At 34.4% G+C, this 22,983-nt stretch overlaps 1 protein-coding gene across 1 annotated transcript in view; it reads right to left on the bottom strand.

The window, feature by feature from the left end:
* The window catches only part of LOC113505195 (sex peptide receptor-like), a 287,008-nt gene that overhangs the window by 65,702 nt on the left and 198,323 nt on the right, over positions 1–22,983 (bottom strand). Inside the window, exon 4 of the mRNA XM_026887787.1 lies at positions 17,998–18,025. The gene's annotated coding sequence lies outside the window, so the exon portion shown is untranslated. The remainder of the gene's footprint in view (positions 1–17,997; positions 18,026–22,983) is intronic.

Here is a 22,983-nt window from a genome sequence, read left to right as displayed (position 1 = left end):
ACTTCGAATTTCTTATCAATAAAACAGCCAGCATCAAAATCAAACAGATATTCAGCCTTTTTTCATCCAAACTGCATTAACCTGATGTTCATTGAGAAGTTACTACCGGGAGCAACCCTCGCTGATTGGGCAAGTAAAACGTGCGCCCAATCAACGCCAGCTCCCTACATCCGACACATGAAATCTTGTAACTTAGCCTGTAGTCTTTTATGCATGTACTAGCTGTTGCCCGCGACTTCGTCCCCGTGGGTAGAAGATATAAGTTATGATTTATACCTGCCCTGTTTTTTTCACATTTTCCATTGTATCTTCGCTCCTATTAGTCGCAGCGTGATGGTTTAGCCTAAAGCCTTCCTCGATGAATGGTCTATTCAACACAAAATATATATAGTTCCTGAGATTAGCGCGTTCAAACAAACAAACAAACTCTTCAGCTTTATATATTAGTATAGATTAAAGAAGTTATAAGCGTTAAGAAACCGTCGGTTATTATAAATCAATGTTTCCTGAAATTGTACATAGAATAAACACAAATATGTGCTAATCAACTCACGTGAAGCATCTTATAAGATTTGCAGAGATACGCGGATTCGGAATAGGTAAGCTTTTGTTGATCACATAAACCTCTTTTATTTCTAGACACGTTTCTTTATTTAGTCTAACGCCTTGAAATCTGGAACTCTAGATTTGAATAATAAAAAAGCACTTCTTCATTTATCAAGAAAGGGTACCTATACCTAAATATCATCACGCAGCAACAATTAATTGTAAACATACATTTAAAGGAAAATGGTACGTTTTTCACCCACTTTCCTTTAAAAAGCATAAAAAAACACCATTAAAACGTATTAAAACCGTCCTTTTTCGTTTTTAATAACGACACAAGACCATTATCCGCTTTTCGGGCCGATTTCCGTATTAATTAAGGTCATTGTTCGCTATCACCTGCGCTCTATAAAAGATAACTGATTCCTGACACGAGATTGGCAGAGCTATTATTTATGTAGCAAAAGTGATGCAATGGCGATTATTTTGCGATATTGATAAAGTTCAATTTTCAGGAGGCACGTTAAATTGTGGGTTTCGGCCATTCATACATCTTTGACAGTCATGACGGGTAGTCAAAAGCTAGAAAGTTTGACAACCAGTCTAACTAAAGGGTATCGTGTTGCCCAGGTAACTGGGATGAGGAGATCAGATAGGCAGTCGCTCCTTGTAAAACACTGGAACTTACATAGCTGAATCCTGTTTGACTGGAAGCCAACCCTCACATAGTTGGGAAAAGGCTAGGATGATGATGATTTGCTAAAATGCATTAGGCTACACCATTGTAAATATACAACATATAGAAAAAATATATAAATGATACTGTTGTCCATAAGAAAAACTGATGAGCAAACTGTTATTAAATAATTAATTATGAATCTGCTTCGCGAAAGTTACAAAATTAATTTATATCCTACTACTATTATAAAGGCGACAGTTGTAAGTATGGATGTATGGATGTTTGTTACTCTTTCACGTAAAAACTACTGAACGGATTTGAATGAAACTTTACCACAATATAGTAGCTTATACATCAGAATAACACATAGGCTACAATTTTTGAGGTTTCTAATGTGAAGTCGTAAAAAAACACATTTTTTGCGCTTACATTGCAAACGCTGACTGAATCCTACAAGATAGATAGAAGGCAGGTATAAATTATAACTTATATCTTCTAACCACGCGGACAAAGTCGCGAGCAACAGCTAGTTATAAATAAAAGCAGTATTTGCAATAAGGGTCGGATTATTTTTACTTGTTGTACAGGTCACCGCTAATATTATCTTTTTTATTTACGTTTATGAGTTAATCAAGCAATCCTAAATCATTTTTATGGTTTCCCTTCTCCCTTATTTTTTAATTAAACTCTTATAATGAATTGGATTTTTGCTGCAATTTTGTCTTATTAATTTCGGTTTTTGTGGTTATAATTAATTAGAAGATAATGGTTTATTATGTATTTGCAATTGTCTTTAATGGTTAATTTATTTTCTTTAATAAAAGGATAATGTAGAATTATTATTGTTCTTTACTGTAGAGCATCGTAGACACTGGCTACGAAGCGTGACGTAGCAACACATGTAAATTAAAAACCGATGTACAACCTACTTTTATCCACGTTTGCTTCTTGGATACAGTGCCAACGTATTATTTTATAGTTTAGAGGTAATCGATTGCAATTAAAATGACATTCATAGTCCACTTAAGTTGTCAAAGTTTTTTATCTTAAAAGAAAAGATCAATTGAATAATTCATCATCGGCCTAGCCTTATCCCAACTATGTTGGGGTCGGCTACCAGTCTAACCGGTTTCAGCTAAGTACCAGTATTTTACAAGGAGCGACTGCCTATCTGACCTCCTCAACCCAGTTACCTGGGCAACACGATACCCCTTGGTTAGACTGGTTGTCAGACTTTTCAAGCTTCTGACTACCTGTAACAACTGTCAAAGATGTAAGAATAATAGCCGGGGCCCACAATTTAACGCGCCTTCCGAAACATTATTAAGCAAATTTATATTTTAAGTAAACACACCCATTCGTTTTTTTAAACACCTTAATTTCAGCATACAAAACCGTGGAAGCTTATATCAGCCTTAAAACGAAACTAAAAATCTCATCTAACTGTCAATTGGTCGTTGACCTCAGCCAAGAGTTTTTCTAATCAAGGCCCCTCTTTGCAATTAAGAAGTTTCTTGGTCAATTTGTGAAGGCCATGATACCGCTCTCAATTACAGACACCTCGAGCAATCTTAGTTGTGTAAACTCATTGTAGATACTTTAAAAGCGGGTTTCACTGGCGCATGATCGCGATCAATTGTAGATATAGGTTAATGAGGCAGTTTAAATTAGTTTGGTAAGTTAGGCTGTATCGTTTTCTATTAAAACAATAAACTTGATAAAGGTTTTTTTTTTCAATTAAGTCATGTTTTGATTACTAAAAGAAGGCAATCTAGAAAAATATGTATTTTGATTAATTTAATTACTGGTCTTACGACAGACTACAACTATTTTTTTTTATATTATACTAGCTGTTGCCCGTGACTTCGTCCGCGTGGTTAGAAGGTATAAGTTATAATTTATACCTGCCTTCTATCTATCTATCTGACTTCTATCTATCTTGTAGGATTCAGTCAGCGTTTGCAATGTAAGCGCAAAAAATGTGTTTTTTTACGACCTCACATTAGAAACCTCAACAATTGTAGCCTATGTGTTATTCTGATGTATAAGCTATATTGTGGTAAAGTTTCATTCAAATCCATTCAGTAGTTTTTACGTGAAAGAGTAACAAACATCCATACATCCATACTTACAAACTTTCGCCTTTATAATAGTAGTAGGATTAATGAAAACATTTTTCTCTCATTAATCACTTAATCCGAATAATCAGTTCCGGAAAATTTCTTCCCTCTCTTCGTGCCAAACATCTGAATGCCTTAATCTTGGTCACGTGAACCTTGGTTTTGTAGAACGCAGTTTTGAAGTAGAATTGTGGAATCGAGCTTAAATTTTATCGTCTCTTTTACAAGATTACTAACTTTATTCTCCAGTGATTACTTGGGTGTGGTTAATTATGAGTTTTTCACTCCAAACTTTGAATTAAGTGCGTAAGAAACTGAGGACAGGTTTTTCTGTAAGTGCCTTCATTTCAAGATCTGGGTTTTTAGACTTTTTAGTTAGTTAAAGATAAAAGCCAAGTCCAGATTTGACTAAGTGACTAGAAACTAGAAAAAGTTATAATAATACTAGCTTTTGCCCCCGGCTTTGCACAATGCATGTTTGTTTTTTCTGATTCTATTTTAAATTAAAAAAAAAGTGGCCAGGACTAAAGAATGTCATTAATTTGTCCCAGATTTCACAAACAGATACCTAAACTCAGTACATGCAATCGTGGATCTCGCACGCGAACGCTAGACCTACGCGGGGATCGAACCCGAGATATACGCACACTGGTCTTTGCGTCGTGACCTAAACCACTCAGCTATTTATGTTAACTCACACGGACGTGCTAATATAAAAACAAGCTCAGATCTAAATAACATCGTACATAAACACCTTTTTCAATTTACAGAAATTATGTATCTGTTTACATAAAAACACAAATGGCTTTGTTTGTGAAAAACGTCTTCGAATTGAATTTGTTTTAAGGCTTTTATTTTCGGAGGTACGTTGACAAGCCGGGAGGTTGTTTATATAGGATATTCGCGTGTCAAGGGAGGTTAAAACCTTTCCTTTATTTTTTATTGCAAAATTCTTTTCGGGTATTCGAGAATATGTTTTTTTAGGGTACCGTAGCTTTATAAGAAAAACCCGTCATAAGGTCACGTCTTGGATCGTCAATCTGTATCAAAGGATTGATTATTAATCTTATACAATTTTCAAGGTTCTGGTTATTTAGTAAAGCAAAAAAAAAACAAAATAAGAATGACGCATAATTTACTCGAAAGACTAAATTCGCTTTTGTACCATTTGTAATGTACACTTTCAATAACCGTTGTCCTGGGTGTAAATCGAACCAACAACCTCCGTTTTAGCAGTCAAGGTGTACAGACTCCTTCCTCGGACGCGTCAACTGTATTCGAACTAGGTTAATTAAAATAAAACACTAGATTTCAAAGTGAACACAAGAAGACAAAAATTTATTAACCTAAGTGATTTGTGTGAAGCAAACGATTGCGACTTATAATTTTTCTACTAACGCCATCTATCGAGTTGACAGTTCAACTCTGCGCCGATGGCGTTAGTTCAAATACCAATATTCATCTTAACACAAGGCCACTTACCAATAACCACTACACCAACAGGCCAGCCAGTACATTATCATATTGGATTTAGCCTGTACTATTTGTAACTTGCCTGTAAATGAAATAATAACAAATAACTAATATATTTCCACCGACAAGGATAGAATCTAAGACCATATTATAATCGTCATAGCAAAATATCACCTCCTTGTTCAAGTAACATGCTACAAGCCACCCACTGGGACAATCCGTCGAAACTTTTCAGAAACGCTTGTAATATTTAAAAAGTAAACAACAAAGTGTCAGCTGTTTTATTTAACAAGGGCAAAAACGACACGTTTCATTATTTTAATGTCCGTGTTTCACGCTCGTGGTAACAGGAACTTTGAGTGTAATTTAAAACGAGTGTTAATGAAAGTTTTTTGAGTGTGATATTGTTGTGTCGGGTAGATGAAAGCGTTTATCAGTTATCAATTTGTGATGTTGGTAAAGTGAAGGCAGTGATACCGTAGTGCTTATAGCGTGGTTTCAGTTCTTGGTATTCGCAAAAATGTTCATATTTTTGAATTTTGATGTGTATTATTTTATTATGTTCACTAGCTGAAAGCCAATAACATTTGAGTTGATTTTGAGCAAAAGGGTTAAAAGAGGAAGCAAAATGTCCATTAAAATTTGTTACCCATAAAATTTAAGACCTTACTGATCGTTTACTAATTTTATTTACACTTATATTAATAGCGGTAAAAGTAATAAATTATCTCAGTAAGTTAAAACATTGCACACTGCAGCTGTCATAGTTCATGAGATACAACTTGATAGCACACGGACAGATAGACTGACAGCGGAGCCTCAATTACAGGACCCTAAAAATGCTATTTTATTGACCTCCTCGTTTTTTGAAACTCGTAAAAATGAGAAACTATGTATTTATTGTTTTACTGTCTAAACAGAAACAATGTATCACATATCATTAAGTTACCATATAACAACATTTCTTACGGAACCCTGCCATCCGTGTTCAGTCATAAAACTGTGACAATTTTATTATTTTCTTCCTAATTTAATTTTCTTTTATATCACATGGTCTATGAAAATGACTCTAATGTTCATTGTTTTAATTTAAAGAATGCTTTTTATAGAGCGTATGTTTTCTACGTTTATGGGAAGATAAATTTATTTTCCTGTTGTTGTTTTATTAGTTTTTTCCTTGTCATAAAGTTTGGTACTAAAATATTTTGTACGTGAACTGAGTTATGCGAGTAGCTGTAGATAAATCTCGATGTGTGGACGACTATGGGCTGATGATGATGATGATGTGAACTTTAGAAAAATGTTCGTGTGTTGAGCACGATCAATAGGAATGATAACGATTTTTTTTTGCAGCGTCCGTCTTGTAGTTTTTTGTATAATGATGGATACGTATTTTTTAATTTGTCCCGCAAACATAAATTTACCAAATTACAGTGAGTGAAACTTACGCGTGACGTCACGATTGAGTATAAATTTTACCATATCGTTACGTCACAAGACCTCTCTCCTAAACTTTAAAGCAGTTAATCTTTGTCAATTCTATATACGTGTCTCATTCTTTTCAATTATCTAACTGAGGGATTTATGAGGTTTTTTCTTTTTATACCCAGTCATCATCCCTATTGTTTTATGTCTAAATGTGTGATTTATTTATAAAATGTATGTATTTAGAAATATATCTATCATTCAGTGATTGGGCAACACCAGGGATTTTTAAAAGCAGACTTAGATTATATGAATTGTATGAGGAAAAAAAACACAACCATAGTGAAAATTTTAAGAAATATGTAAAAAACTATTCAAAGACTTTTAAAAAAGCTTGCGTCTTCGCAAAATCCTTGTACATTAAAAATAAAATTTCGTCTTCTGGAAATAAAATAAAAACTACTTGGAATATAATAAACTCAGAAACCGGGAGTACTTCTGTGAAACAAACAGACTTTCACCTTAAAATTAATGATGTTGATATAAGGGCGGATATGGAGGTGGCAACAGAGTTTGAAAATTTCTTTACAAATATTCCAATTGCAACAACTAAGACCTTGTTGTCGTCTCCAACCGCCGCATTATCGATACTCAAGGAATGTGTAGAGGAATGTGGCACGGGATTTGAATTTACAACTGTTAGTAGCAAAGATGTTTTTGAGTCATTTCGACAAATAGAAGTAAAAAAGACTGCTGATCTCTGGGGAATGTCTGTACATATTGTGTCTTCAATAATTAAATCCATCTCCCCTCATCTGGCAGTAGTGTTCAACTCTTGTGTCACTTCCGGTGTTTTTCCAAATTTAATGAAGTTGAGTAAGGTGGTTCCACTCTTTAAATCAGGTAGTACAACCGATCCCACAAACTTTCGGCCTATCTCAATTTTGCCCACTCTGAGCAAAATTTTTGAGAAGTTAATTTTAAATCAAATGTTAGTTCATTTTAATAAACACCGCTTGTTTCATACGAAACAATTTGGTTTTACTAAGGGTCGGTCTACTACAGATGCAGGTGTGGAATTACTAAAAAATATATTCGAGGCTTGGGAGAATTCACAGGATGCTCTGGGCGTGTTTTGTGACTTGTCCAAAGCCTTTGATTGTGTATGTCATGAAACGCTTATTAACAAATTGCACCATTATGGTTTTAAAAAAATGCTCTTAGTCTTTTAAGATCTTATTTAGAAAATAGAATTCAGAGAGTGGATGTGAACGGTAAAAGATCTGAAGGTGCTGTGGTTACAATGGGTGTTCCGCAGGGTTCAATTCTAGGACCATTTTTATTTCTTATTTACATAAACGATTTACCTTTTCATGTAAGGGAAAATCACAAAATTTTGTTATTTGCAGATGACACCTCACTTGTGTTTAAAATTAAACGTCAACTTCTAAATTTCGACGAAGTGAACAATGCACTTTCGAAGGTTGTCCATTGGTTTAATGTAAATAATCTACTTTTGAATTCGGCTAAAACCAAATTGATAAAATTTTCAACGCCTAATGTGAGGCAACTAGATACCAATGTTCAACTAAACGGAGTAGAGTTGGACCCTGTTGAGTCAACTGTTTTTCTTGGCATAACTGTTGATGCCAAATTGCAGTGGGGCCCACATATTGAAAAGTTGTCTGGAAGATTAAGTTCAGCCGCATATGCTGTGAAAAAAATCCGACAGATAACTGATGTGGATACAGCCAGAATAGTTTATTTTAGTTACTTTCATAGCTTAATGACGTACGGCATTCTCCTCTGGGGCAGCTGTACCGATATTAATTCAATATTCGTCTTGCAAAAAAGAGCCATTCGCGCGATTTACGGCTTAGGGCCAAGAGTTTCTCTCCGAGAGAAATTCAAGGAAATAAACATTCTGACTGTAACATCACAGTATATACTTGAAAATTTAATGTATGTTCACAAAAACGAGCCTGAATTTGTAAAAATGTCTGATGTACATTGCTTGAACACTAGAAACAAACATAATTTGGCTGTTCACTCCACTCGTCTCCACAGAATTAGCAACTCGTTCATGGGTCAATGTATACGCTTTTACAATAAACTTCCCATTGACGTTCGTAAATTACCTATTAAGAAGTTTAAAGTATATGTCAAAGCTAAGTTATCCAAAAAAGGATATTACAAGATATCTGACTATCTTACTGATAAAAACGCATGGGATTGAGCTGATCGCTAATAGAGCTGTCTATTGCTGCCCGGTTATCTTCTGCATGCTGACATGTGTTTTGCATTTTGCATATGATACGTTTTAATTAATTGATGACATGTTTTGTGCTTTTGCATATACATTTATACAATTTTTGACATATTTTGTGCTTTTGCATATAATGTTTACCGAATTATTAATTTTATTTTTTTATTTTTCAATCTTTTTTGCTTTTATTTTATTTTATTGTAAGTATAAACTTTATGCAGGTATATGTTAATTGTAGTTTCTCAAACTGGCGATTTGAGTGAGATTATTTGTTTTTTTCCCTTGCTCAGATCGATCTGGTACTTTCTTCAAAAGGCCAGTCCAAAAAATACCGTGCATTGGTTTATACATATCTATTCGCATTGAAATTGTCTGGACTTTAAAAGAGACTGTGACCCCTTGAGTTTGTTTCGACATTTCTTCTCAGGGTAGTCAGATAGGAAATGTCGACTCCAGCGTTCTCAAAAAAAAATAAGAAAACATGTAAAAGTGATGATATATCCTACTTACAGAATAAATGATTTCATTTCATTTCATTTCATTTCAATTATGTAGATATAGGTATCGGGTTCCTGCTAGAAGACTAGGTACTCATAGGACTAGCTTTGCTTAGTTTAAGACTGAGTTTGTTGCGGCGTTACTTTCCCCACAGCAAGAGCGGTGTACCGTGTATCCACAGACTTAGTATATACACGCCGCTTAAAACCCACTAAGCGTACGAAAGAGAAGTCATGACCTTATGAAAGTTGCCTGCGAGTGAAAGAAATAGATGACAAAAAAAAATAGTTTTAGAACCGAAGCCAAAAAGAGCATGTTCAATTTTTTTCTTATGACATTTTCCGAAATGAGAAGACTTACAAAGCCCTTCATCAAAATGATTATTCATCTATATAAAAAGACCCTCATTAACATCTCCTTGTTCATATTAAAACGTCGCCTGAACACGTTCAATTTGTTCCAAGAATTTAAAAACATTGTTTTTATTAGAATTGTAAATTGGGACCATTCTGAAAACATTTTTTGTTGTTAAGGAAATAAATGCAAAAGTCCATTTGTAACTTAGGGCGGGGAACCCTATAAACAGTAAATTTGGATAGGTTGGTGATAGCGTCACGCTGTGTGCCGCGTTGTGATGCTACGAGGTATAAAATGGCACCTATATGCTGCCTGACCATCGGAGAAAGGGAGAATTAATCAAAAAACTACTCTCGCGTCAAGGAATTGAATCCTAGTGTCTCAGGTCAAGTATTTGTGTGATCCACGAATGCTTGCTCTGAGTCTGGGTGTCTATGTGCATGTGATTTGTATCTTTGTAAAAACACCCGCGACACAAGGATTAAATTCCCTAGTGCGGAAGTCGTTAAAAAAAAAGAAAACATAACATCCAGGTATTAGACCAACACGCCAGTGTACAAGTAGGTTGATATTGGCGTAAAAACTTGATGACACAGCGTACGCCGTGACGCAATACGCGGCCTACAGAGTTTTTAAGAGACGTCGGCCTCTAGGAATTATATATAATGTACAAAAATGAAATGATATATGCTTGTGAATATTTAAGGGGAGTTTCAGGGATGAACATTTGAGGAAAAAGATATTTCTTCTTTTGTTTTAATTTTGTCCTGTTTGGTTAAGAGGCTCAAATGTTTAATATTTGCTAAGCCACGGATAAATGTTTGACGTGTTCCAGTGTTTTAGATTGAGATTGGGGTTTACAGATTTGTTCTTTAAATTGTCACATATCGTTGGGTTTGAATAAAACTGTTTTATGAATCAAAGTTAACATAATCGATTGCTTTCGGAGATACCTTTTTGTTTTTTTTTGCTTAGAAACAATTTCATTTCTTTTTTTGACCATTCGAGGAGGTTCAAAACCATTCAAATCAAAAAAAGGATACCTAGATCTATAACAAACATGTCACCGTGTAGTCTTCAATCTACGCATATGTTATGCACGGATAGCCGAGTGGTGTAAGGTCAGCACGCCAAACCACTGTTCACGATGTGTTGCAGGTTGGATCCGAGTGTAGGTCAAGCATTAGTGTGTTTCGTAAATGCTTGTTTTGAGTCTTGTGCATGTGACTTTATTGTTTGTGAAACTCCCTGCGATACATGGATTATATTCCAAAGTAGGAGAATTGCTTAAAGATCAGTAAATTTAAGTCAATAATGGACAATTTAACGGCATAAGTAGGTTGTTGGTGTAAATATTTAATGCCTTAAACAAAACGAACATTGTCTGTATAAACATTTATGTTTGACTATATTAATAACCTTCCGTGACAGTTACAAGCATGCTTATGACTATTTATTAAGCATACATACGTGTCGTGTTATATAATGTTACTTCAAATATGCGATCTACAACGCTGCAATATACCAAGTAGAATTGCTTAAAAATACTTATTTGTATTCCTCCAATGTTTTTTGTGTAGATTTTCTGATATACAACAAGCTACGTGTTTTTTTTTTAATTTCACAATACATATAGCTACCTGTATATACACTACTAGCTGTTGCCCGCGACTTCGTCCCCGTGGGTAGAAGATATTAGTTATGATTTATACCTGCCCTGTTTTTTTCACATTTTCCATTGTATCTTAGCTCCTATAAGTCGCAGCGTAATGTTTTATAGCCTAAAGCCTTCCTTGATAAATGGTCTATTCAACACAAAAATAATTTTTCAATTTGGACCAGTTCCTGAGATAAGCGCGTTCAAAGAAACAATCAAACAAACTCTTTAGCTTTATATATTAGTATAGAAGTATAGATATAGATATACAGTATGTTAACGTAACTAAAATAAATGTTAAAACGCTCTTTGTGCAAATTCCTGTTTCCTCTTAGAAACAATAAATAAAAATTGAACTCAATTCTGTTACAAAATCAAGAATTAAAATCAAAATCAAAAGTTTTTATTTCAAGTAGGCCGTTTTCCAGGCACTTTAAAAACGTTAAGGTGATGGCTCTAGTTGCGCGGTTCCAAAGTGTCACTCTTATGGAGAAGAACCGGCAAGAAACGCCATAAGTTACTCTTTTTAAAAATAAATGTATACAATATAATTTTTACAAATATTATGTTTATGCAAGAACAGCGTAAAATAGTAAAATGATAAAAAAAATAAATAAATCCATCAATGGAAAAAAAGGAAATTTTACTGGGGTTTACACTGTTGATGCATTTACAAGGCATATTTGACCAATAAATAAGAAGAATCGAAAGTACAAGCAACGAAAAAAAAAAATACATTCTGGCTTCATATTATATAGTGCACCGTCTTGCTTACACAAGAGAAACAAACTTCATATTTTCTTTTTTATGAGGTGGTGGTAGTTAGATCCCCAGGACAACGAACCGAGCCATCTGTTTTCGTTGTCATCGTCTGATCACATCCGAAGCGAAGGTATACTTAAACAGCCACAAAATCTTACATTTTATATTTTTTGAAGTACAGTCACCGACAAAAATTTACGTAGATAATTATATTTATAAATCAATGTAAGTCATGTTTTATATATAGAGTTTAAGCAGCTCCCTAGACTTTTTAAATATCTTTACTTATTTTTTTTTCTCTAGCCCACTGTGTCCCACTGCTGGGCAAAGGCCTCCCCCAAATCCTTCCACGACTCTCTATTCTGGGCCGCATGGAACCAGCCTAATATCTTTACTACAAATAAATAAAATTTCTTATTCTTAAAGAAAGTAGCTGTTTTCATAACTCATCTGGAAATATTTTTTCGGCTTCTATTTTATGATAAGTAAACTTTTTCAATTATAGTATAATATGCCACAGCTTGCATAACACAGACACAATCTAAGAATTGATTAGAACTTAGTAAAAAAGAAATTCCCTCCGTCATACAACAGAAACTATATCAAGAATTTGGACAAGCGTTTTAATTTCAAACTGTTAGTGATAAGGATGGTTAAATATAATCCTAACCACGACATATTTTATTTTTCCTTTTTTGTCTGTGTTTATTTACTTGCTTGTCACTTTTGTGACTGACTATACATTTAAAGACAAAAATAATAGCAAATGTATCTAAGGTTGTGGAGAACCAGACGTCTAGACAGGTTTACGATGTCATTTAAAACTGGCTAGCATATAAATAGCAATATAAATTCTTATGAAATATTGGGAAAACGTGCGAACGATTTTCCGAGGACCCATTACGTATCTTATAATTGCCGAGAAGTAGATATTGAGGGTAATTTGTACAATAATTGCTTTTGAGTATTGTGTTGCATATTGCATTAGCGGAATATGAAATGAATTATGCTTTTATTGTACACTAGCAGTTGCCCGCGACTTCTTCCGCGTGGTTGGAAGATATAAGTTATGACACTTTGGGTTACAATATCGTAATGTTCTTACGGAACCCTAATATTTTTAAATAAATTACAGCCCATGCACAGCAGGGATAATGAAGCTTCTCAACAGTGAAAGAATTTTTCAAATAGGACCAGTAGTTTCCAAGCCTATTCGTGTCAAACAAACAAACAAACAATCAAATATTTCCTTTTTTATAATATTAGTATAGATGTTCGTTTTTTCAAATGACAAAATAGTGAAATTATGGGTTTATTTTGTTATTAACAGTACGATAAGAAATTAATACGAATGTACAACAATAATTGCGCGAATATTTCTCTCTGTTCGCTTTTGCGAGATACGTGTTAACTCTACCAAACATCCAATATTATTGAAAGAAAAGTTTTGTCGGTAAATGTTGATACAAAAGTTTTTTTGTTTTACTTTTCTTTTCTGATGTGTGTTTCTGTGCGATGCCTTCTAGTTGTGTAGTTCCTGTTACTTTGATACTCTGAGAAGGCTTTAGTTAACGATAAAGGAAACATCAATAAAGTTGGACAAAACTACGACGGGTGGTACAAATTTGCTGTTGCCCAGCATGCGGGCAGAACCGTTGGCGATAACTTGTTTTGATAATTTTAAAAAGCCAATGCTACAGATGTAAACTTTAATCAAGCTGGTCTTTGAGACTTTGATTCTAGTTCTTTTTTTAAGGAACTAAGGAATTTTATCATTATGTAGCGGAAAGTTTTACCATCATTCCAGTCACATGCACAAAGACAGTCAGACTCAGGATAAGCATTCGTGGATCACACTAATACTTGTTCTATATGGAGATCGAACAAGGAACACATCGCGCAAAGTGGGTTTGGCTTGGTGATTTATACCACCCGGCTATACGAACAAAATGGCATTGATAACAGCACCTTATTTCCACAATCATTATATTCTTGCTGTCTTCATTTTTCAGAAATGAACGAAAGAATGAAGAATGAATGAAAAAAGTAACAATTTTGATTGTTTATATGTTTGTGTCACTCCTCGAATTTCTGTTCCTGATTAAAAATCACCTCGTCTTACAACACAGGTCTATCACCTCTTAAAGCAAGACTTACAGCTGTGGAAGCGGGATGATGCTCTACAAAGTGTAGAGTGCCATCTCACTCAAACAAATTCAACAGCCTTGCTTTCAGAATAACTAGTGATTCTCCTAGTAATAAAACTAGGTAACTCTGTTATTACAATAATTATCGTGTGGTTCATTTGAATTGTCAATTCTGAGGAATCCGTTGATTGCCTATTAACCTAAATCTATGTACAGTCGTTCACAACCCGATTCACAAAGTGACAGTATTTTTTCGCTGACAAGGTTGGTTTAGATTTTTTTGTTACACTAGGGGGATGATGACATTTCTTTTCAGTATTCGCCTTGTAGTTTGATGTTTAATAATGGATACGTATTTTTCTTTTGTCCTGCAAATATGAGTTGATCAAATGACAGTGAGTGCTACTTACGCATGACGTCACGATTGTGTGTAAAATTTACAAAATGTCAATCATCACATCTCCAACACTTTAATGCAGGTTGTTTTGTGTCAATTCAAGAAAAAATAGGTACGTGTCTAAAATTCCTAATTGTCTTTCAGAGGGACTCAATTGATTTTTACTTTTTCATCATCCCTATTCGTTGATTTTTATTATATGCAGTTGCTTTGACTCTTATTGTTTTTTCCAACTTCTGTTAGTGACTGTACTATATAGCGTACGCGATCGTATAGCGCGGTCGGTCGGTTAATAGGCGTTTAATCCAATCCAATCTGATTCCGGAATGTGCCCTTAACCAAAGATGTTATCCTCCACTACAACATTCTAAGGATTCTGGTCGAAATACCTGTTTAGGTTTCCAAAATTCTAATGTTTGTACAAATTTTAATGTAAATACATTTGTTGTTAATTTATAGTTAAAGTTCAATATTAGATATAATAATTATTAGATATCCCAAAAAATTTTGTTATACGGCCCGATAGGTATAGACATTACATATAATTAATCTAAAAGGGTTCTGACTTTCATTTTTATTATTATTATTTACTATCTACCTTACCGTCTACGGAAATCGAAAACAGTCCAAACACATTAGGCCATTTAAATACATGAACACTTTAGTCGTAGCCATTTACATTATTGAAGTGTATTATCCATAATAGCAACTTTACTCAAAATAAATTGTAAATTGTTTTGCTACGGCTGCGGCGTAGCTCGCGTAGCGCTACGCCGGCTACGCTTGCTACGCCGCCTCGAGCAGATATTTTTCATTCCACTTTGTTAAATATTAGTTGAATAGTAGTTTTGTCACTTCGAAACTGTTATTTATTGTTATTAAATATAAAAAAGTGCCTGCCGTTGGCAATTCAGTTAAAAGTATTTTGCTGTACTAAATTGATTGTACTTTTTGTTTATCGTGTCATTTTTAGATGTATTACAATTATCATAATTTGTTACAGGTTGGAACAATTAGTGACGCTAGTTGAATAATTTATAAAAATATTAAGTATCTACTCTACCTATTGGCCCATTTATAGACTAAACTTTCAGAACGTTCTAACTAGACCCTAGATCAATATAAAGAGTGCCTTTAATACTCTAAATTAAGAAAATTTATTTACCATGTTATCCATTACTTTTCGTATGATATAGATATACAACCTTCGTCGTCCAAAAAAAAGGTGTCACGGCAGAATTCTAAGAATTATTTACGCGTCGCGAAAATTTTTCCCTTCGTCCCCAGGCCCCAGGTGTGTAAGCCTCTCATAAAAGCCTATTTACAGATATTCAGGTTTCATAAACATTTCACCAGCTGAATTACATGGTACATATGTAATTTATAAGTGTTATTGGTTTTCCGAGAAAGGTTTGGTAAGATTGATTAAGTGATTCTGATAGATAGGTCTTTTTATTTTTATTTAACATTCCACAATAATATTCCACAACTTTCACACAACGCGATCTAGTCTCAAACTAAGTAGAGCTTGTATTATGAGTACTAGACAACTGATAAACATACTTATATATTTCTAAATACATACATAATATAGATAAATGACACCCAGACACAGAACAAATGATCGTGCTCATCACACAAACATTTGTCCTGGGTGGGAATCGAACCCACGACCTCCGGTATAGCAGTCAGGGTCACTAACCACTAGACCAACAGGCCCGTCATTTTTATTGGTTAAGAGGCTGGATGACACTGTGGCGCTGTATTGTAGAAGATAGGTTTCTTTGCACGCGGCAACAGGTTTGAAACTAATGTAGACAAATACCTATGTGACTTTTTGTAGTATACTCAAGTATTTACAATAACTAAATGGTCTTAAATATTCATAATACGTATTCACGTAGAGCTAACCGGACTGAAGCAAACCGTAACATTAGAAGAAACGCCCAAATGGGGTATTTACTAAATATAATAACATAAATCTGTCTTGTCCGTGAGACAGATTTCCAAAAAAGATTAAATACTTATTTTTAATTTTCCATACTATTAAGTAAAGAAATAGCACTTAATTATGGTAATGAGGTATAGAAACATTACTTGCTAATAAAAGCGTACTGATAAGTGACGTCACACGTTTTTAATTAACGAGATAAAATAAAAATACGTATCCAGTATTTTTTTTTAAATCTGTGTGATGGTAAACAGACTTTATTTGTCAAGTACACAATTGTGTAACATTATACATATATATATATTATATCGTTAAAAAATGGGTACTGAACGAATACGATCCAATAAGTAAAGCTCGTTCATCGAATTTTCCGAGAAAGGAGAACATTTTTTAATAAACCTATATATCAGATTCCGTGTATAATCTGCCAATAGAGTTGGCATTTAATGCCGCATATCGGATTAACATTGCCACCCGGCCAGTGGTGCCAATCCGCTCGGCGATTTGCCAAATTGTGGCAATTTGGCACAAATACGTGTTTTATAGTCGCCATAAGATTGAATTGATTTACTTGTGTTTTTAGTTACAGGTTTTATGGACACCTTTTGTAAGTGAGAGTTAGGATTGTCGGTTTGTTGTCAGTGCTTGGGACGATTTTTTTTGAAAATCTTTTTTTTATTTTAGTATGTTACTACTGTGACGCTGTCCTTCGTGTGATAATCTATGCCTGATTTTAGTTTTTTTTTTAATATTTGTGGTTTTTAAGATTTATGTAATGAAGTATTTAAAATAAAATTATTAAATTTTATGAACAGCTAAGATCACAAGACACTGAAGATTCGAATACAAAAAATTGCTGCACGATTTTTATTTATACTCAAATTTCTACCGTCTATCATAGTTCATGAAATTCAACCGGTGACACAAGTTAACGCATTTTAACCCATTTTTTTAGGACACTAATAATCTCTAATAAACCTTTGGACCATAAATCAAACTGCCAAAAATCTTTTTTCAAAAAATCACAAATGAATCTGTGTCTGAAAATTCACGGCTTTAAAATTTGGACTATGCCAGCGATATTCATCAATCAAAGCCGAGGCGACTTAAAGGCTTTAGATAAAGCCTAACAAGCTCACAGGTAGACTGGAATATGCTCTTCATTTTGAAAATAGATTTTCAGTGTTAAAATTTGTCTATGGCATCGAGTCGAGCTGACAGTGTCCATTTCATTCGATTTGACAGCTTTTATCGTTTTTGTATCTTTACTGGTAGCTTTACTTTTTTATTAGATTTTTTGTTAATACTCAGAAAATGGTGTATCATGTTTGCAGCCAAATTACTTCTTTTCATTACTACTGGTACTACCTATCCCCTATAGGTATAAAATCCTACTACTATTATAAAGGCGACAGTTTGTAAGTATGGATGGAAGGATGTTTGTTACTCTTTCACGTAAAAACTACTGAATGGATTTGAATGAAACTTTACCACAATATAGCTTATACATCAGAATAACACATAGGCTACAATTTTTGAGGTTTCTAATGTGAGGTCGTAAAAAAACACATTTTTTGCGCTTACATTGCAAGCGCTGCGAAGGCAGGTATAAATTATAACTTATATCTTCTAACCACGCGGACGAAGTCGCGAGCAACAGCTAGTAGAAGTTATAAGGATGTTTTTGTTTCCCGATTTTTTTTTTTAATAAACACTTACTTTCAAACTGCTTGACTGGAAACACGATCTGAAAATAAAAACAAAACAGATTTGGATTAAAATAATACATATTATATTTCATCTAATATTTTGGAAACATATTGCATTGAAATCAAAATGTAGATGTCATATTATTCTTGAATTTGCAAGTATATTGGTTCAACTGACGTTTCGTTCAAATCATACGCCATTTTGTATTCGTAAAATCACTTTAACGGAATGCATTCAGTACGGTTTCCTTGAATTTGGTCTTTTTGGGAGTGGTGTTCGGATATTTTATATAGTGTTAAAGGAATTTGTAAGAGGTATTTTCTTACGTTTTCAAACACTCACTTTTCACGTTTGTTTGTTTGTCGTTCCGATTGGATTTTCGCAACTCAATTTTGAGGCACTTCCCGGTAAGCTAGCAGGCTGAAATTTTCAGGATAGCTTCAAACCCAATGCCAATGCAATTTACAACTATTAAAAGGGCTGGACCGATTTTGATAAAATTATAATTTCTTAAATTTTCGACTTTTAAGACCTATTAATTTTTACGTTGTACTTTAAAAACAATGTTCCATGTAAATTAACGACATCGTATCTGAAGTGATATTAATTTAATTTTTTTAACAGCAATGGAAGCCGGCAGTTCATGTATATTTTACTAATTTTAAGTTAAGTGTGTTTTTGTTTTTGCAGTGAGCTAGCATGGTGATCAGTGCTTAAACTCTGGTATGGGGGAGACCTTTTCAAAATTGAGAGACAATAGGCTGGTTTGGTAAACAAAATTAGCATTAGCATTTAAATATTTTAATTTTAGAATTAAATATAACAAAGTCACATTGTCAAATAAATCAACAAACTCCATAAAAAAGACCAAAATGTTTGATATCCCACAGCAAGTCGCGACCACCTGACATTTATAAATAGAGTAATCGAACCCAATTCAGATATCCACCCAAGTTTCGACACCGACACTGTCAAAAACTTTGAAGTGAAGTTCAAACTTGTGCGTTGGAGGGTACAAAGGTTATTCTGCAAACAAGATAAATTAATGGTGGAAGTTTTCGAAAGGTAAACTTCAAAAAATATGTTGAAAATTAAGGTGAGTAGGCTTGAGTGAGTGGAGTTTTGAAGTGAGTTTTATTTAAAAAATAGTTTTAGAGTTAGATTGTAAATTATTGTTGTTAGAACGTGGGAGTCAATTAAATAAATACCGTTCAAGTATGAGACGGACTAACAACATTTAGGTTTCTGTAAGAAACTGGTAAAAATTGTTGTTAATTTGCAAACAAAATTTGTCACTAATATATTTCTTTTTTCATTCATCCAACCGTGCTTAGCCCTGGTTTTATTTTTAGTGGCAACAAAAATATATCTAATATGTGAAAATTTAACTGCCAAGCTAACACGGTGATGAGATATAGCTTGATGATCGACGGGCAGACAGTGACCCTGTTTAATAACATTTTTGTAAACCCTGCGACACAACAATTAAATTACTTAGAGCGGGATTCATATTAAAAAACACGTTTTAATAACACTGTTTTGATGATAGATTATGCACATTGTTCATTAAATTAGTTCACTTAATTAAATGAGCATATGTATCATTCATCATATTACTGTAATTTAAACTGAGATAAATGTTTTACACAATTAAATACCATTAAAATAATAAATGTGAATCATTAGTAGTGTTTGCTTATCGTGTACTGTAATTCTAGCTGGTTAATTAATTGTGTTTAATTAACTGTTTTATTTGGACTAAATCTACTATCATTAAATTTGGGAAAATGAGTGATTTTCCGAAAAAAAAATACAAAAGTGGTTTTAATCGTTATTCCAACTAAATTGTTAAAGCGCTTGGATGTTTTATTTTTAAGTCGTCTATAAATAACCGGGCTTGCCAAACAAGATTATTAAAAAAGGGCCCACACTAAAATCTTAACCACCCACAACTTTTTAGCGGCTCGACGGATTTTTTTTAAACATGTCTAATAAAAACTCGCACATAATTATTCACATTAAATACAAAAAATATAAACAAAAGTGCTTATTTCATGAGAAATCTATTTAGCTATTGGTTAAAATTAAGTTTGGATTCTACTTGGTCCACTAGCAGAAACCACGTGCAAAAAGCCAATTAAACAGGTCGTTAACATAAATCGAAAGGGCAATGTTTTCGTCAAAAATATACACCATTTAATATTTTTCTTTTGAAAAAACTCACAAAGAGTTTATTTTAGCTTGAAAATATAAAAAATGTCCTCACTCAAAGACTGTTTCTCTGAACAAAATATTGCCTACATTTAATAGGAAATTCATATTACAAGTCTTCTTGAAAGTGACCAGAAGGAAAATACTAAAGGAAATAAATCTGTATTCATTATGTACAGGTGCTTCAATGGTTTGTTGAAGACTTTCTAGGTAGTGTTTCATATTTTTAGGCATTTTGAGGCAGAACGATTGAAATTACGTACATGGCTTTTTAAAGTATTTTAGCTGCCACTAAAGAAAACGTATGTACATATACTTGACCTCAGGCTTCAACCAAACCCACTGTATGTGACGTGACGCTTCCTCGGGTAGAACAAGCATTTGTGTGGTTCACGAGTGATTCCTCTGTTGCTGGGTGTCTTTGTGTTCTTGAATATTTGTGAACCCCCCGCGACACAAGGATTAAAATCCGTCAAATATCCATTCTTTACGAACATTATTATTACACCGAGTACACCCAAGTATAGTATTAATCTCAGAACAAAATTGATAACATATTAAATGATCGTACACGTTTATTGAACAACGGATATTACCAATCAAAAGCAAAATGGCTTTTTTAATATACCTTAAGATATTGGTTATTTTCTTGAGTAAAATTAATGGAAAAATGTTTTAGATTTTGAGAGTCTTTAGGCCTTTATTTTTTTAGACTAGGTGTTTTCCGGGTAGGTAATCATCAGACAACTCCTCCCACTTTGGAGGTGAGTGGAACGGAGCCTCTGACTTTAATGACAAGATTAACAATGTTTCTTCGTGCAACAAAAAAAACTTTTTTCAAATTCACTGACGAGGTGTGTTAGTCACGGGTTCGATCATCGCCTCAAACAAGCATTGCGATCCACGAAAGCTTGTCAAACCCCACGCGACATAAGGATTAAATTTGATACTGCGAGAGTCTTTAAAGAAAAATAAAAGTACTAGCGAACATAGGCTTGTTGCACAATACACAATATCTTTTATGAAAACGGTACTCAAGGAGCACATTACTGGGATTGCGAGAAACACGAGGTAAAGTACACAGGGAAGGAATATTTTATTATATTGCTTGCTTTAAAGATATTATTTGCGTACAAATGCAGTTGTGAATGTGGATTTTGTATGTTGTGTAAATATTTTTCATAGTATTCGACTCGCGACTCCACTGAGTATTTATCAGGAGCGTCTGACTAGTTACTTATGACAGGGAGTTTGACTCGCTCGCCCGCCGCCATGTTAGCTCATGATTAAGGACTCCGGTTGGGACCGAAACTAGTCGGGCGATCAAGATATTTACACGTGGGTTTACCGATATGTAAAAATTTCCTCCGTTATTGGAATAGACGTAGATTCTAAAAATGAACTTAGAATTAGGGACAAAGAAAACTCTATAAATATTAACTTTTATAAACTGAAATGAAACTACTTTTACGGATTTTATCGCGGTTTAATTTTAGATTTTAGTTCCCGACGTTTCGAAACCTTTGCAGGTATCATGGTCACGGGCAGACTGAGATGGCGTTCGTCTTGACAGAAGATGTTGCTCGTTCTACCTTCATATTTTAATTAATTATTTCTTCTTGGACATATTAGTTAAAAGAAATCCTGATCAGACCATAAGTCACACCGTGTATCGAAAGAAGACCCATACAGATAGATACTTAAACGGTGAATCTCACCACCACCCTAAACAGTTAGCTACCGTGGGAAAATCTTTGTTTCAGAGAGCACACGGACTCTGTGATGACAGACACCTTGCCGCTGAGCTTCAACACGTCAAGCAAGTACTGCAAGACAACAAGCTCCAAGTTCCACGGCCCCGTCACAGAAACCGAGTGAAGCCAGCCACGGTTGATCGTTTGCCTGCTGTACTACCATATGTCAGAGGAGTCACTGACAAGATTGGTTACATCCTGAAGCGAGCTTCAATTAAAACATACTTCAAGCCGCCCAAGAAGATTAGCCAGTCCTTACCATCCGTCAAGTGTCACATACCTCTACAAGATGCAGGAGTATACAAACTAGATTGTGACTGCGGCCTCTCTTACATCGGTCAAACCAAACGAAGCATAGGGACCCGCGTTAAAGAACACATAGCTGACGTCAAACACCGCCGCTCAACGAAGTCTGCAGTCGCCGAACATGCTGAAGGTTCCAGCCATTATATTAGATTTGACCAACCACAGATCCTCGCTAAAGAATCCAAATTCCTACCTAGGATGTTTCGCGAGGCTATTGAGATTAAAAAACACCCTAATTTCAATAGAGAAGATGGCTGGAAGATATCACCTACTTGGGATCCAATAATAAATAAACTCAAGGCCAAACCCAAGAGCAGCGCTGCAAGACATCAAGACACAGTGAGCTCATACTGCGTAGGTCGGACAAATAATTAATTAAAATATGAAGGTAGAACGAGCAACATCTTCTGTCAAGACGAACGCCATCTCAGTCTGCCCGTGACCATGATACCTGCAAAGGTTTCGAAACGTCGAGAACTAAAATCTAAAATTAAACCGCGATAAAATCCGTAAAAGTAGTTTCATTTCAATGTCTAACATTCGCGTAAACCTAAGAAACCACTTTTATAAACTGTTTCTTGTTATACATAGTTTCTTGTGACGTTTAATTTTCTAAGTGGTGTCCCTTTTTTGTGTCTTTTGTTCTAAGAGAAATGTTAAGTTAAGTATTTTCTAGAACATCAGTTAAACTTGATTTCTTCCTGCACAAAATCCGAGAAAATAA

Source organism: Trichoplusia ni, chromosome 24, assembly GCF_003590095.1.
Source record: "Trichoplusia ni isolate ovarian cell line Hi5 chromosome 24, tn1, whole genome shotgun sequence".
NCBI classification, from domain to species: domain Eukaryota; kingdom Metazoa; phylum Arthropoda; class Insecta; order Lepidoptera; family Noctuidae; genus Trichoplusia; species Trichoplusia ni.
This window is presented reverse-complemented; position numbering and strand designations above follow the sequence as displayed.